Source organism: Struthio camelus, chromosome Z (assembly GCF_040807025.1).
Source record: "Struthio camelus isolate bStrCam1 chromosome Z, bStrCam1.hap1, whole genome shotgun sequence".
In the NCBI taxonomy this organism is placed as follows: Eukaryota; Metazoa; Chordata; class Aves; order Struthioniformes; family Struthionidae; genus Struthio; species Struthio camelus.
Window position 1 is genome coordinate 78,418,875 of NC_090982.1, and position 17,712 is coordinate 78,436,586.

A 17,712-nucleotide genomic window follows, 5' to 3' on the forward strand; every position below is an offset into this window, starting at 1 on the left:
GGCATCTGCATTGCGGTGGCCTCATGGCCAGGGAGAAAGAAAGGATGTGCCGGCAATCGTGGCACTTGCCTGGACTGGGATCCCCTGCATGACCCGCTGCAAAACCCGACGCTGGCAACGTTAACCCTCCGTGTGCCGTGGACGGCGAGGACGTACCCGGCCCTTCCCCACGGAAGGCCCCCGCAGAGGCAGGGCTCTCCCTGCGGATTAACACCTTGAGGCAGCCCAACATCTGCTGCAGCGTGGCTCCTCGCTCTGGTTTCAGGACTGGCTTCTATCACGAATTATCATCATCACGTAGAAAGCAGAAGCCAAGGATTAGAGTGACTTGACGTTTTTAGCATGGAAAGGTTGGATTTGAAAGAAAAAAAGCAGAAGAGCTGCTTTTCAATTTTTTTTCTTTTTGGTGAAGCATACTTGCAATCGCCTGCCCCCATGATTTGCACAAGTTTTTTTTCTATTTATTTTTTTCCATTTTCTCTTTCTTCCTTTAGCTGAATAGCACAATTTCCCATGAACAGCACATTTTGGGCAAATCCATTGTTGCAGTTAAAAAAATTCTGGGAAATGTCATGCAAAATCGAAGATGACTCAGTTTCAAACTCTCTATGTCAGAAACACCTGGGAAACATCAGTGACAGGTTGAGGGAGCCAGGGAGGGAGAGGAGGGAGAACTCACTATCTCTCCACCAGGGCCTCAGCAATCTCCCATTTGCTATATCAATGTGGGGAGAGCCACAGTGGGAAACCGCTGTCCCAAATCTGATGGCTGGAAAGATGTCACCACCACCCTGGTCATGAGACCCAGAGGACAGTGAGGACCAGCAAAACTCGTTACAGATAATCTAGGTGCAAGCTCATCCCAGCCTTGGGCTCAGGAGCCAGGGCTTGCGCCCCAGCACAGCTATCAAAGATGGTGTGGACATGGGTATACACCATACAGCACTCATATAGCTAAGGAGAAATACCCCCTCTTCTTTTCACTCCTCTTTCACCACTGCTTTCCAATTCTTCCATCCCGTCACGCTCACCTGCCATGTCCTGGTCATCGCTTCCTCCTGCCTGGCCACCGTGAAGGCCAAAATCGGACAAATGCTTGTTCTTCTCTCCCACAACCTGGAAAAATCGAATGGAGTTAAGCACATCTCCCTAGTTACACCATTTTCAGATGTTTGCCTTGCGACTTTTTAAAATTGTACTTTTCTCGCTACAAGTTCACTCAGCTCCTCTCCCGCTCCAAATCAAGAAACAGACTCTTTCTTTGCAAAATGGCCAGAATGGGATGTTACGACCAATTGCACAACTTTTTGTTTGTCATCTTCTCAAAGTGGGAAGGGCACCATCATGTTCCCACTCTCAAAAATCAGTTTTGAGAATTTCCAAATAAAGAAAAAGGCTCAAACAGCTTCAGCTTGAAGTCTTTTATCACAGCCCAAATGCACTTGATTTGAAAAGAGAATAGACAGATATCTTCTCATGGGGTTTGCTTGATGTTGCCTGTTTTGGGAACATCTTTCTGTCTGCAACAAGCATTGTATTAACACCACCTGGGACACTGCGGAAACGTCGGCCCTTGGAGCACTCAATGACTGTTTGCTGAGAAGACCTAATGGTGCAAATATTCTCCCTGAAACACAGAACTATCCAAAGCAAAAATGTTCAGCTGTGAATTCCTGAAAGGTGTTGAAAAATCTGGCAGGGAGTGGGAAAGCCTATGAAATTTCCATGGAAATTGGGCTGGCATCACAAAAGACTTCCAAAATTTCTGAATTTCATCCAAGTGGAGATCCACGCTCCCATGAGAAACACAAAGTTTTGCATCTCCCGCAATATGCTGATGCAAAACAGCGAGTTAGCAAAAATTCAAATGCTCTAAATTTTGATTTCCTGACAACCACCTTAGCAAAACTTCTGATCTAGAGGGGGAAAATCACTATAGTTGTAGAGCCTCTTTGTTTAAACTGAATGAAGATAAAAGCTCCTGCAGAAGGTTTGGGTGGTTTTGGAGCTGCAGGAGGCTGCAGTTGAAGCATTGATGCTCTGGAGAGTCTGGGACTGCAAAACTCCCACGTGGAGAGGGGTGTCCTGGTCCCCTAGGAACAGGCCCAGCCCTTCCCCGCTCCTTCCCATGCTGCTGGGAAGCTGCTGGGGCCATGCGGCTATTTCCACCCATCCCTCGCACACATGCTGCCTAGTTAGCAGAAAGTTTTGTCTGGCGTTAAAGAAGCATTGCTACACGGTGAGGACGCAGCCTTCGCAGGTGACAAGAGGGGTATTCTCCAGCAGGGTCTCAGGGGAGGGAGGGAAAAACAAAGGAGAGAAATCTTTTGCTTCTCCAGCTCCTGCCGCCCGCTCCACGCGCAGCGGGATAATTCTCCTTGCTTGCAGTGCCATCTCCCGGCAGGGCCTGCTCGGGGACTGCTTGTGGATGCTCCGGATTTTACGGAGAGCTTGCTGGAGCGAGCACGGGTGCACATTTAGGGAGGGCAACGTTCACTCTGGCCTGCTTCCCCCCAGCCTGCCAGGGGCTGGGGGGAACATGGAGGGGCTGAGCTTGCAGGGGAAAAAAAAAAAAAGGAAAGAAAGAAAAAAGCCTTTCTCTCTGAAGCGTGGGATGAAGGGGACCCTTGCTAGGGGTGATGCCTGGGCAGAAGGGATGGGTGGCGGTGGAGACTGCAGGTAGTGTGAGGCCGGGGCTCTTGCCTGAGAATAAACGACTGCGCCTGCTGCAGTATTTGGGACTTGGGCTCCCTCTGCCTCTCAGCACCACCCAGGCATCACTCCTGGCCCTGCTTCGGTGGCTGGGCTGGGCTTTGCCCCAGGGCAAGTCATATGGAGGCAGGGCTGGTCACCCAAGATCACACCATGCTTTTTTTAAATAAGGAAGGAAACAAAAGTACATCAACTCATATTTTCAGGTGGCGAGCTGAGAAGAGCAGTGGTGAGAGCACTTTGCCCAGCAGTGAAGGTGGAGCTCTTGGATTCCTTTCCCTTCTCTTCTCACTCAGCATTTTGGCTTTTCTTCCTGGCACATCCTTCAGGCTCTGGGAGCCCTCAGCCCACAGGTGGGTGCAAGAACAGGGCTTCCCTGAGGCAAGCACTAGGCACCCTGTTATTCGGAGACTTGGTAACTCAGCTTAACCTCCAGTCATGGAGTGCAGAAGAAGGGGGGACTCAGCTCTTCCTTCACTGCTCTGTTTCAAGACAGTATATTTTCCTAAAAGAAGCACGAAAGTCCTGGGCTTGATTCAGGAGTCTTCAGGCTGGGAGGAGGGACTGGGTATTTGCTGAACAAGAAGTTGGGCTAGATGATCAAAATGGCCCTGCCCGACCCTAAAATTTATGAACAGTGTTTAAAGGGTTGGGCGCTCTACTTCGGTCAGTTGGTTCAGAGCAAAAGATCTTTGAATTTCAGTTGCTTTCCCATTCAGTTAAAGCCTGTTTCAATTTTTTCTGGACAAGTCGATCATATCCCTCCTGCCAACCAGGCGCTTTAATCTCTGACAGCGTCTTCTGTTGCCCTTCTGGCTCAGGTTACTACAGCCTCCACCAAGCAAACCCAGGTGGAAGAGGCCATCTCAGGGCAGGCAGCACCCCTTGCCAGCTTGTCCCGAAACCCTACAGCGACCCCACCACCTCCGGCCAAAGTCTGTGGGTTGGGGGGCTGGTTTACTTTGCCAAAAAGAATTTAGTCGAAAAATTGAAAATAGTTTTTTTTTTTTCTTTTGGAAAGAAAAAGGGTTGTTTGGACAAAGAGGCCGGCTTTTGAAATAAAAATCCAGTGCTTGTTTTGATGGGAAGAGCAATCTCCTGTGGGTTCAGCGCAGTGCACAGAACGTGGTTGCATCCTCTTTCGTGCTGGATTTGGCATGGCGCCTAACTGGATGAATATTTTGGCCTCACACAGGAGCTCCCTCATCACGAAATTTCTGCTTTCTCCCTTGTCTTCCAACCTGGCACGATGCTCGCGACTGTGTTCAGTACCCTGTATCCCAAACATCTTAGAGCTCAATCAGGGATGGAAAGGACCTGGCAGGTGGCTGCCAGGGCAAGATTGGTGTTGGCTGTTGAGGAGGAGTCAGCCAGGCAGGAAAAAGAAGGGGGAAAAGGAGCAGGATGAGGTGTGGATGCAGCCAGCTCCAGGGGAACAGTGTTTCTTGCCCCAGCAATGAACATGGCAACAGGAGAAGGCTTTGAACCTCACCTTTTAATGTGCCGCCTGCCATGTGCCTGCTAGCGTCGTGTACTAGTAAATAAAGGGCATTTGTGAGGAGCGTGAAAAAGGCGAAGCACAGTTTTTCAAAGCACCCCACCCAAGCCCTCCTGGAGGGCTGGCACCCTCAGGCTGCCCCGGATGCAGAAGTGGACCACATCTCCCACGATGCGGGCAGCAGCGACTCTCCATGGTGGGCAAACTCTAAGGTGAGCTGAGGATATGGGAAGCAATGTTGAATTAAAGCTTTATTTGTTGTGTATCCGCCACCCAGACAGCACAGGTGGGAAGACCCTAGACACAGGGAACATTAAAGGTCTGCCTGCAGAGAGCCTTTCTCTCCTCAAGCTCCTCTCAGCAAGAAGCAGCTCTCGATAAAACTCCTGGAGCGGCTGGTTCAGCAGCACCGACAGCAGACTGAAGCAGAGCAGCAAATATAGCCCCAGCAGGAGACCGTTTAGGTTATTATTTTAATTAATTGCACATGTAGCTAAACTGAAAGAAAAATAGAGACATGACACCCAATTATTCAAATCAGTTCCTGCCAGTCACACACCGCTGCTGCTACCACGGCCCAGGCACAAAGCTATGCCCTCTGCTGCCTTCACTGTCTCTTCAGGGGGCACCCAAAAATGCCAGTGGTTGGCATCTGGAGGGTGACAAGATGTCACTTTGTGGCTTTTCTTGCTGTGCAAAAGTAATGAGGAACTGCAAATCTGCCAGCGCATTCCTGTAAGGGTTTGCGTTGCCTGGAGCCGGTGTATTAGTCCCTCCTGTGGCTGAGTTTGCCCCAAAAGCCTCATCCTCCAAGATGCAGCACAGGCTGCTCCGGGCAAGCCTCCCAGGGACCCCAGGAGACACAAGGAGAAATGTAGCCCACAGCCAGAAGAGGGACTCGGAGAGAACAGCAGGCATCGGGCTCCTGGAGGGAAACTGCCACAAAGCCATGTCCAACTGCAAGGAGATGCTAAACCAGCTCTGGTGACCTGGGATGAGTTTGGAAAGCTGAAGCAGAGGGCCTCAGCTCAGAAAAGCTGGAAGTTTTCTTCTGCAGCAAACAAAAATGCGAAAATGAGACAGCAGGGCTTCTCTGTCTTGAAGCTTTTGAACCTAATTCACTCGAGGAAGCAGGTATTGCTGGGATTCACAACCGCTGGTTCCATTTCCACTGTCGTGGCCACAGAAATGCCTATTTCCACTCAGTGGTGCCGCCAGGCACAAATCCCTTTTCACCCTCTCCCCAAGCAGCAGCCCTCGGGCTGCAATCCCCAAAAGGGCAGAAATAGGGACACTGCAGGAAAGCCCCAGGAAATGCAGCGCCAAGAGCTCACTGCCCAAAGCTGTGGTTTGGCCAGGGCTCTGGTGAAGTCCTCACTGGAGATAGGGCGGAAACTTCAGTAGGAAAAAAGTCGCTGGCCATCTCCGACATGTCCACGAAGCACGGTGAGGCCGCCCTCCTGACGGTCAGGGCTCTGCTCCGCTCATCTTTGTTGCTCCTTAGGGGTGGCTGGGTCACTTGTATCAGACCTGTGTCCCCAGGGACGAGGGGCTCTGAGGTGAAGAACTGTGACGGTAAAATGAGGTAGACCCTGTCCCGGGGAGCCTTGCTCCCTGCCCACTGCACATAAACGTGTAGTTTGCCTATTTTTAACCTTTTTTTTTTTTTAAATCACAGCAGCTTCCAAAACTCGGGCTGTTGCTATAGATTTCTTCTCCCTCGCAATCTGGCTCGCTGCCTACTTTCCTGCACCATTAGCTCAGTGGGGCAGGGACGAGGCTTTCCCCCTCCGCTGCAGGTATCAGCTACTTCTTCTCTCCAAAGGTCTAGCTCATTAACAAGTCCAATTAAACTCCAAGCCGTTCTTCCCAATTTGCATTTCCCTTTGAAGTCTGCTCCTTGTATCTGAGACCCGGAGAAGACCTGATGTGCCCCAAAACTGGCTGGTTTTTTCTGACTGTGCTAGATAGCCTGACAGAAGATGTTAAATTTCCCTGAAATTCTGGTTTTGCTTATGCACTTCAATTGCCACGGCCATGAAAGCACCGCCAGCTCCTTCCTCCACGCGCAGGGAACCTGGCGTCTCGTGTGACCGCAGTTATCCCGCGGCAGCCTGCCGGCCCTCTGCCTCCACCCACCGTGTCTCACCTCAAGGGAGAACTAATTTCACCCTCTTGGTTCGGAAATGAATGGAGTGAGTTAGCCTCATTCCCCTTTTCCCGATAGCCTCCGTCCCAGCGAGACTGGCTGCAGCTGGAACAGCTTTTTTTTCCATGGTGAATTTTGGCCTTGGGGAGTCAGGTTCCCGTTCACTTCCAGCTTCGTAGGAACGTTTTCCCTGCCCCAGATTTAGGCTGTCAGTCTGGTGGCTGCCTTGGGAACCAAAAAACCATGCTTAGGACACAGTTTTCTGCCATAACCTTCACTGGAGTGACTTCAGTTAAAAACGGACCTCCCCGAATCAAGGCTGACCCCACAACCCCAGGGCTCCTTACATAGACAGCCTTTTCCTCATTTCCTTTGGGAATTTCAAAGACAGCTAGAAGCGCTTATAACCCCGCATCATAAACTGCCTCGGTGACCAGCGGGCAGTGGACAGGGGGGAAACAAGCTGTTTCCCCCACTTCATGCTGGTGAAGGTACTCCTGTGTGGAAACCTCCGGGGTCGCTCCAGAATTACTCTCATTCATTCCCAATGTGTTTCGGAGTAAACAGCCCGTCCCTGTCTCCTCTTCAGCTTCTTCCTTGCCCCCGGCACGTGTCGGGGCTGTTTCCAGCTGCAAGACCCCGTCTGCTCCCTCCGGGGCAGGCAGCCTTGCCGGGGCAACGGCCTGGCGGTGCCACCAGCCCGTGGTGTGCTGGCCCAGGGCTCAGTCTGATGCCGCGCTCGGCGCGGGGGACACCGCCAGCCTGCGGGGACCTGCTAGGTGAGGGACCCTGAGCAAGGAGGGGTGAGAAATCGCTTTACAGTGAGCCCTTGCCGTAGCATCAGTAGCTCCCCGGATGCTGCGTGCGGCTGCACGCTGTGGTCTCCCATCTCACAGACGCGGAGAAGCGAGGCAGGGAGAGGTAGGCGACGTGCCCCAGACCGCGCCGTGGGACGCGCCTACGGACGCCTCGGGTTCATTTGTGAGAGGGGAGTTTTCCAAAACAAGAGGAAAAGAAGCCGTTTGGGTAGAATCCGAACCTTTTGCCAGAAAGGTATCAGCCTGGTAACAGTGAGAGGGAAAAAAAAGTCAGTTCGGATTTTAGGTTACTACTTTATAGTCTATTGCGATTCGCTCACAACGTGCTATGTAACGTATATCGCTCACGCAGCTACATGACGAATTCTAGTAAAACAAAAATGCTGAGAAAGTGTCACTTCAATTTTCCAGAGCAGCCCTGAGGAATGTTTGCTCGACCAGAACTTCACATTTTTCATTCCTATTTGGAACAACAACAACAAAGAGGTCGATATTTCCCACGAAACAGGACTCTCAGGCTCCGACCGGCTCTCCTAGGCAGTCTGCTGCCAGGCACTTTAAAGGCAGAGCAGGCGAAATATTCGTGCCGCTCTCCGCTCCCTGTCCCATCCTGCACCGCTAACAACTGACAGCTTCAAAAGAAACAGCTCCTCGAAGGCGCAGGAAGAGCACAAACCTCGAAACAGACCCGCCGTGCCCCGAAACCGTTCCTCTGCAGAGAGCGCTCCCCCTGGGCGAATGAACTTCAAATAATTCCTCCCTCTCTCCCCCTCCAGAGAAGCCCTAATGACACCTTGTCCGTGAACTTAATGCGTTTTAAACTATCTCCATGCCTGGCCACATACTTGGAATGTCCCCTAAGGACTGCTAAAAAGTCACAAGCAGGAAAAAAAGACAAAAGCTTCAGTCTGGGTCCCCGGGGCTGCCGCCCCCGCGGAGGGAAGGGTTTCGCGGCCCGCGGTGTTACCTTTCGCGCACCCGGGCAAGGCACCTGGTAGACAGAGCCGGGCGCAGGAGGAGCACGGGGACAGCCAGCCTGGGTTTGAACTTTGCACCGTTTTTTGGTGAGGGGGAATTTTTTCTTTTTGGTTTCAGAAAGGCCCTTCAGGAAATGATTTAGGAGCAGAGAGCGTGGTCAGCTAATGGGCTGCAGCTGAGGCAGTGCTTGTGACACTGGAACGGCTCCCCGCTCTTCACGTGCGCGTGCCCGCGGGGGCGCTCCTCCTGCACACACGCGCGGGTGTGCCTGCGCCCGTGTGGCACGCTCCGTGCTCATCGCCGAGGCGGTGTGCGCCAAGCGGGGCTTAAATCCCCTCCGGCCAAGCAGCGCTTGAATCCCCTCCAGGAAACAGCCAAAATCCTCAGGACGGCAGCTCCTTTTCCTGTGAATTGTTGAGAAATAGGGACTAAACAACTCGTGCCCTTCCCCTCCGGCACTTGCCATGTGTCCATGCGTACGTCACCTTGGCCTTGCTCAATGCGCTCCCCAGTGACCCTACGATAACAAACTGGGGATTACTGCCCAACATCTGGCACGACTCGTGCCTCTGCAAGCTCTGGGCAGAGCAAACTGGGTTGATGCTAGGGGGACTTTGAGGCTGGGTGAGTTTATGACTTCTTCTACGAGAGCGCATTGGCTTGGGTTGTCCTCCCCGAGAAAAGCAAGTCAGGCTTTAAGCGTTGGCATGATAACAGCAGCCTCTGCAAAGGACCATCTGTCTGGGAATCAAGAGTTTTTGAATCGCAGATTGCCCTGCCTTCTCCCCCTCCAACACACCCAAGCTTTGAATTATCTCCCTCATTTTCCTGCAGATTTAGAGCAGCAAAGTGCATCTTGCAGTGGGGCAGAGGCAACATGGACAGCGTGTCCCAGACTACCCATGCACGTGTAGACACTTAAATGGAGAGGAGAGGACAAACAATGGTGCTTGGTCTCAGCAGCAGCCAGGGGAAGGGGACCCTCAGCCCGGCTGTATGCACCTGGCTGGCTGCAGGCTGGTGACAGCATTCATCTGCCACTATCGAGGACCTGGGGGTGAATTTAGCTGAAAAGAAATGACGAGCCTGCTCTTCAATGTCAGTGCCGCTAGCATGCATAAACTCCCCAGAAGCAAGCAATTTGGTACATATAGGATAATCTGGGTGATGCAGAGGTCTCCTGCCTTGGTCAGCACCCTGCAGAGCTTGCTGGGCATACAGAACTGCTCCAAACCTCCCCACCTTCCCTGTCGCTTTACATCTCTTGTATTTACTGCAGACCCAGCTCTCCAGACAGAGATTTCTGCTTCATTCACAAGCTTTCAGGTTCCCAATTAAAAACTGCAAAATTCTCAAGATTAAAGAAACCAAGCATGCAAGCCCTAGGGTAATTCTACCATCCCCTAAAAAAAAAAATCTAGAAAATATTCATGAGAAAAACGGAAAACAATTCCTTCGCCTGTTAAGCAAGCCTTACCATTTCCCACTGCTCAGCCCAGAAGCTGCAGGAATTGAACAGAGCTGGGAACATCTCTGGGGCAGGTCCAGCACAGCACCCGCTGGCTGCGATGGGGCTTCTGCCAGGAGGCAGCGAGGGCTGTAGTCCAGCAAAGGGGAAAGCCAAGACTTGTGCGTGTTGGGGGGGATGATGCTTAGGCAAGAGTTTGGTGCTGGGGCACTAAATTAAACTCACATTGTTTTGCATTAGCTTGTCATGGGGATCTATTTATTTATTTACTTCCAATATGCCAGCAGGGAAGTCTTCTTAAAGTTGTCCAATTTGCATTCCCCCCCCCCCCACCCCAGCCTAGTTAACAAAAGATTGCTGTTAACGCATGTGACGCCCTCAGCAGAGCTGAGGGGCAGAGGCAGCCCTGGAGCCAGGCCTTGTCCCCGCTTATCCATCCCTCCTTTCTGGAGGAGAGAGGCAGGTCTAGGCCCAAAGGGATGGGATGGCCACCCCTGTGCTCCCGCACACCGGCTTGGCTCCTTGGACAAGCACTCAGACAGCTCCTCCGAAGCTGCAGGGAGAGCAGTGGAAAAAAAAAAGTTTTTTTTTAATTTTAAAATTATGCTTTTAATTTTTTTCAAACTAAAAATATCTTCTCGTTTTAAAGTTTCCAAGCACGATGCCCTGAAGAAGCAAGAATGACAGATGCTGCCGACTGCAGATGTTTTGCTTTCCTTTTTTTAATTTTAATTAGTAATATTTTCCACCCTAAAAGTCACAGATGGCTATTTGTGTCTCTTCGACTGGGTCAGGCCAGAATTGGAATGACCTGCGAGGGACACCGCCGAACCGTGCTGCAGGGTGGTTATATTTAGGCAAGGCTTTGTCCTTGCCTTATTAACCTGTTGATTGCCACTGGCCCACCAGGGCAAATCATCCTCATGCTCATCTCTGAGGCCTCCTGCTTCTTTTCATGACAAGCATTTTGGGCAGCCAGCTCTCCAAAGCTCTTCAGCAACTAAATGCCTGAGCCCACTGCATCACCTGGCTCTTCCCATGGCCCTATCTCCATCCATCCATGCTATGAGGCTTTTGTGAGGCCTCACAGTTGCAAACCACCCCATTGCCTTTCACCCCTCAGGTGTCACGTGTACGGGCTGTGCTGCTCTAACATAACCTCGCAGCTTGCAGCAAGGGTGCAAACCCAAGCTCTGGACAATGCATGGTGGCACTCTGCCACAAAGAGGGCTGGGGATGGCATCAAAGGGGGATTCACCCCTGTTTCCTGCCAAGCGCCACCTGCTGCAGGGGGTGCCCTGGGTTAGGGCAGAGGAAGAAGGGGCAGCAGTGACATCTCTTTCCTACAGGGCATTTGCTACCCAGTGGGACTCCTAGCTCCAGGAAATCCTGCAGGAAAGCCACCTTCCTACAGCGAGCATCGTGATTCCTGTCTTGCTGCTCTGTTACCCATCCATGAAGGTACGCTGAGCCTTGTGGAGGAGTCACTGCTCCTAGGGAGAGCAGAAAGTCAAGCAGCCCTGCAAACCACCTACCAGCACGTGGGGACTCCCTGTCCTCCATGTGGACCCACAGCCTCTCCCTCCATGTACCCAGCTGAGGAGACAGGTACACCACAAGAGCAGTGTAAGCTATTCCTAAGCTCTGTCCTGATGGGAAGGTTCGTGCTGCCAGTCTGGAAAGATGGTAAGTTCACAGAGAGCACCGTCTACCATGTGAAATCTGGTTGTAGGGAACAGAGAGATGGCAGGGAGAAGGAGCCGACTCTGTAACAGGTACACGTATATGCTGTGCAGCTGCTGTTAGTCAAGAGTGCTTCTTACCGCCCCAGCAGCCTACTGGGAGAATATTAGCAAGGAACTTTCCTTAAGTTTTCAAAGCATTTCCTTTGCTCTGATCAAGGCATTGCTGCACAAGAACAAAATCTTGAAGCTACAGACACCCCTGTGAAATGTCAGCTTGATGCTCTAGGGTGATTAAAACAGCAAAGGGAGAGGCAGGAATTGTTAGGAAGGATCCGAGAAAGAATCTGCCAATGCCATTATGGTGCTGGCCAGAACCACATCTGCCTCCAGCTGGAGTGCGGGGTGCAGTCCTGCTCCTCTTGTTTCAGAAGAGATAAGGGTGGAAAAGGTTTAGAAGATACAGGCAAAGGTGAGCAAAGGGATGGTTTTCGAATGGGGAGCAGCTGACTAGGCTGGGACTCTTTCCTGGTAGAAGGGGTGGCTGCAGGGAGAAACAGCATATCATCACCTTTTGCCACAGGATGTCAGATAGCTGAAAAAGTTGTCTGGGCAAGTTTATGGACGAAAAATCCTTCAAAGGTGTTTTATGATGAAGCCACCAGCCCTGGCTTGGGAAATCCCTTAGCTTCAAGTAGGTGGAGGCTGGCGAGCGCTCTGGGGAGCGTAGCACCATCCTCACCTTCTTCTTACACTTTCCCAGGACATTTACAGGTGGACTCAGTCCAGCCGTTCTTATGCGTCCCCACATGGGAAATGCATCTGAGCAGAGTACCATGTCCATGTTCCCTGAGGAGCCGTGGCAGGCCTCTCGTGTAAGAACCAACCAAAATTCCCCAGGGCAAGTCACCTCTGCTTTGGCAGCACAGGAACCCCTGGGGATCCCTCTTCCCCTGTGTCTTTGATGGAAATGGTCAAGCTCCATCAGCAACAGAGCATAGTCCAGAGCATAGTGTCCAAGGAGGAATGGTCAGAAGGGGGAAAATACTTGTGTGAGAGTGGGGAGAGGAAGATGAAAAGAGTTTTGCTCATGGAAATGCTGGATATCACAGTCTGACAGAGCCCAGAGGTCGTTCAGCTCAGGAATGATATATGCTTCATGAGTGCTAAGGAATCAGCCCTCATTGCTGAGCTCTGAGGTGTGACATGCATTACAAGAAACGAAAGCAGAGGACGGAAGACAACCCAATATCTTGGCTCTAGGCATGTGCATTAGCCACTAATCTCGCGTCTAGAGCCACTTGCTGCTTAACGAAGCTCATCCATCTACTGAACCAGGCTGATAAGAAGTCAAACGAAAAAGACATCAGCCACAGCATCATCAGACCACGTGGACTTGGGCTGCACCTTTCTTCTGGGAAGCCCTGAGCCCGCTGGGCCTGGACCACGAACACCAGGGCCACAGAGAAAGGGGGACAATGCAAGAGAGAAACCAAAATATGAAGCAGCCAGGCTGGGAAGGACTGAACAAGACCAGCGTGTCAGCGTGGGGAGCCTCCAGCTGTCCTAGGAATCAGGAATATCTCAGGCAGAGCCAGCTTGCAGGACAGCCTGCCAGGTGGCTGTAAATGGGTGAACCTACGCGAGCAGCAGCCCTGGTTAATGTCAGCAAACGGAACTGAAATCTTTCGCCTTACCCAGGCCAGGGAGTTTCATGTAATAGACCCTAAGTGCTCCATAGCCCAGCCAGGTTTATGCTGTGGGGATACGGCTGTTTGCCTTTTATTGTGTTTTGCTCTGCTATTCTATTATATTGCACAGTAAAAAAAAAGCCAGCTTCCTCCTTTCATTAGCCATTTGCTTGAGCTTGAAGTGCACTGAGAGTTTTCATGTGCCTGCTAAAAAAGGGGTAATCTGCTCCTTGGGAGTCACTCACCTCCCTGCAGACCCCTAGCACACCGCCTGCATTGCAAGCACAGCCACAACGTGTATGTGTCTGGTTGGAGAGCCTGTGTGTATAGCCACAGCGGCATCATGTAACGACTGCTGCGAAAGTACATGCCTTCGACTGCAGGGTTGAGCATGCAAACACTGGGAAAAGGGAAATTCCTGGTTGTCTGGGCATCTTTAGTTTGTTTTCTCTGTGCTTCCATCTCCTGGATTAAATGAGGCATGGGGACACATGAAAAATAGTAAATTGCATGTCATTAAAGACAGCACCGTAATGCATAAGTGGATAGGGGCACAGATAAGGTGCTCAGGCAAGAGTAAATGTGGTGTGTTTTATTTTCCTGCCTTGCATGCATCTTTTTCTTTATAGATTTTACTGAAATGTGGAAAAAAAGCATTTTTCAGATGCTTTTTAAAGGGAAAATGAAGTTACTTTCGGGGTGTAGCAATCCAGCACCTTAGGATGCTCTTTGGATGGTGGAGGGGAACAGAACGAACACAGGCTTTGGGCATCAGACGGCAAATCCAGTCAGGGTTTGTGTGGAGGGAGCTGTGTGCCAGGGGAATGATGGAGCATCCTTTTCCCTTTTGCTTTTTCTTACAAGGACACATGTGTGGGGATGGGAGCAGACACCTCCTGGTGCAGGATGTAACTGAGAGAGGTAGCAGGAGCTACCGTTGCCTTACGTAAGGCCAGGCAGGACTTGGCCTCCACTGCACAAACTCTAACTCAGATAGACAAAACAGGCCCTTGAGCTCGCACACTCCTCCTGCAACCCCAGCACTTGGGCCTGGGGTCTTCAACTACCCCCCTCCTGAGTGCCCTGGAGATCTGCAAAACCTCCCAGCTGCAGTGTGACCTGGGTCCAGCAACAACCAACTGTTCCCTCTGGCTTTAAGCTCCTTCTCCTGTCTAAGGAGGACGTGATAATTAGATATCCTATTTCTGGAACTTGCTACCTCCTGCAGACCCACATCCAGAAACATCCTTAACCAAGCGCTACCTTCCCTTCCCTCTCTCCTTGTGGTCCTGCTAGCTGCACAGGTGGAAAGGCAGTGCACAGTTCCTGGCATTTAATTGAGGTATTTGATGCTGTTCATTTTTCCTAAGCCCCCTATGTTGGAAACAGGTTATGTCCAGAAAATTTTACCTTTTTTTTTTTTTTCCCTAGAGTAGGGTCTTTGCCTTCCTAGATGTGAAGAAAAGCTGGGTAATGTGTCCCTAAAATAACAAAGAGGAAATGTTTCCCATTCTTTTAGATCTTCTGATTTTTTTTTATTTTAATGTCCGGAATCTGAAAACTAAGGGTTTTTTAAAAACTGGACAATATTAACAAACAAAAAGAACATCTGGCAGCTTCTCTCATTGATCTCTGGTTCTCAACAGGTTCTCTTCATTAGTTTCAGGCATGTGGTTATCTTTCTCTCCCGGTCATATAAAATATCCTTTTTCTAAGCACTATCAGCTTGAAATCCTATTAATTATACCTGGGATGATCGATGAGAACATACAGGATGTTTCTCTTTTCTTGACCAAAAGAGAAATGACAGGTAACATTGGAGATGTGGGGGCAGAACTAAAAACCCACTCAGGAACCAGCAGAGATATTAACATTTTACCAATCTGAAGCAAGCCTTGTCCCATTGTGCCCTGACTGATTTGGGGTGCAGAAACACCGCTGCTGAATTACGTTAGCGTTTCCTTACCAGGACTTGATCAGTTCTGAGGGCTGCAATGAGCAAGTTGCAATGAGCAGCCTGTAGCTCCCTTGGCTCCGTATGGCTCATGCAGATGTAAAGTGATGCACCTAGGGAAAAATCAAGAGATGCACACAGTTGTGCCTGCCGGAGATGGGCCAAGAACAAGCTATTATCATTTGGGAAGTGGAGCTGATATGAACAGATTTACTAAAGTCTTAGCCTCTTATTCATTAGCAGTCAAAGAAGCAAACAGAAAGTTGTGCTATTAGGAGAGAAAAGGAGAACGTCACTGTGCAATTGTACAGACCGCGGTGAGCCCACATCTCAAATTCTGCGTGCAACTTCGACCTCTGTCTCAGAAAAGACACAGAGCTGGGAACAGCACAGAGAAAGGTGACAGGGCTGATCAGAGCCACAGAACAACTCTGGACACAAAGTGACTAAATTGGTTAGGTTTCTGCAGCTTAGAAAAAAAAACTGAATGGAGACATCTGTAAAAACCTGACAAGTTAAAAGGAGGTAGCGAATGAAGTATTTTTCTTTTTTGTTGCTCACAATGCATGAGCAAAGAAGCACCCAGGGAATTCACCAGGGTATAAAACGAGCACAAAAGAGTCCTTTCTTTGTTCAATAGATATTTTAATTGTGGAGCTTGTTGCCAGCAGATCTTGTAGACAAGAGTTTAGACCGCTTCCAAAAGTGACTAAACAAATTAGTAAAAAAAAAAAAACACCCCATCAAGACTTATTAAGGGCAAAGATACCATCTTGATAGGTCTGGGAACAGCCATATGTGCCCTGTCTCTTTTGCTTCTTACCAAAGCTTCTTCTGGCGGGCACTGACAGAGATGGGATTTAGGAGGAGATGGCTGCTTCTGACCCTCGCTGTCCGTCCTTAAGGTCTTTGGTAGAAATCCTGGATCGCTGGGGGCAGGTCAGGGGAAGAAGTAGAGACAAGCATCATTTGGGTTCAAACTCAGAGCAGTGCCAAAGCTACTGGCAGGCAGTAGAAGAAACCCAAGTCCAGACTCATCTCATCTACATTTCAGTTCAGCTGCTAAACCTTATGTGCCATCCCTTTCAAACCTCTCTGTAGCCAGTGGAGGCAGAGGCACTGTCAGAGGGCTGATGACAAGGACAACTGTACTGAGCCTTGCCAGAAGTCCCTGACCTCAGCCAGCAATATCCACCTAGGACAAATATAGTAACAGGACAAGCTCTCCCCCAGAACCCCCCCTCAGCTGCCAGCAATCTGCTGCTCTTCCTTAGCTGTGAGCAGTTCTCTATTCACCAACTCCATCAGTTTTTCTGCAACAGCAAGCCGCCTGTGCTCTGAATTGCTCTCACATCTTGTCCTTTCTCTGCTGACTGTAGAGGGTCTCAAACTAGGAACTTCAGTTAAGTCCTTACAGGGAGGGAGAAAGGCCCACAATGTTATTAGCTGGTGATGGTGACAGGCAGATACCAGCTGTCCCATGAATCCCCAGGTGCAGTAGATCTCATCTGACTTATGCCAGCTGAGCATGCAACAGGAGATGGAGTCAGGAGCAATGTGTGGCCTCATCTGCCGCCACTCCATGTGAGCACCAGGCACCACACACTCCTTGGTGGGGTGGCACCTCCCTCATCTGGGTTACTGCTGTGACTTCAGCCCACACATCCCACCATGCTGAAGGCATGGATCAGTGCCCAGGAAGGTTCACTCAACAGCATGGATCCCATACCAGAAGCCCAAGGTTAGGAGAGCACTTTTAGCTTTGATATTTACTGAAAAGTGGCAACCTGAGAGCTCAGAAGAGATCTCTGGTGTACCAGGCAGGCAGAGAATAGACAGCCTCTCCTGAAAGAGCTCCTAAACTATCTTCACTTAGGAGCTTGAGAAGAGACAAGAAGGGGTAGGATTGCCCTCATGCCAAGTCCACAAAAGGTGCGTGTATCACAACCAGAACCTGAACCTATTGTCTGTGTGCCTCCACCCACACAAAAGCCACACGAGAGCCTCCTAAAGGCCTTGGCCTTTTGATCAGAGATTGTGCTTGGATCTAGGTGCACTCAACCAATTTAGAGGCATATCCACCCTGCAAAAGAGAGCACAGCACAGAGATCCCAGAATGAAGACAGACCCTAACTGGTAAGTCCACATCACTCAGGAGAGGACTGTGAAGCCTTACTAGCTCAGGTCTGATGCAGCTGAGTCTTGACCACCCGTCACTGTGCCCAGGCACACAAACTGCACTCTTAGCAGGCTTTATTTGCTTGGGTGATGTCTAGGCATGAGGTGTTTCATGCCCTGCTGCCTCAGCCTGCAATTACCAGCAGGGCTGGAATTTGCAAGCCCAGGTCTGTCAGTGCAAACATAGTCTTAAATTACATTAGCTGAAAGAAAGAGGAAGACAGGAAGAAAGGATGCCTCCCAGCTCACCTGGGACACGCAGTGTTGGGCTCACTCCCTGCTCTTGCCCAGGAACGTACATGCAGACCCAGCAGCAAGCAATACTGCTAGTCAGAGGGAAAACAAGAGCTGTATTTCTCCCTCCCTAGCACCAATTCCCTGCAATATGATCAAACACCCTTTCTCAGATGCCCTGTGGTTGGAGCCATGAAGGCACTGAGCATCATGGGGCGCCTGCGTTCATCCTGATCTATGCCTTCCTGTGAAAGGCGATTATTAGGTTGTTCTCAGTTGTGAGGACAGCCTTGCGTTTCTACTCTCACTTCTGCCTTTCCCATATTTCCAGAAGATAATGATCTCATCTC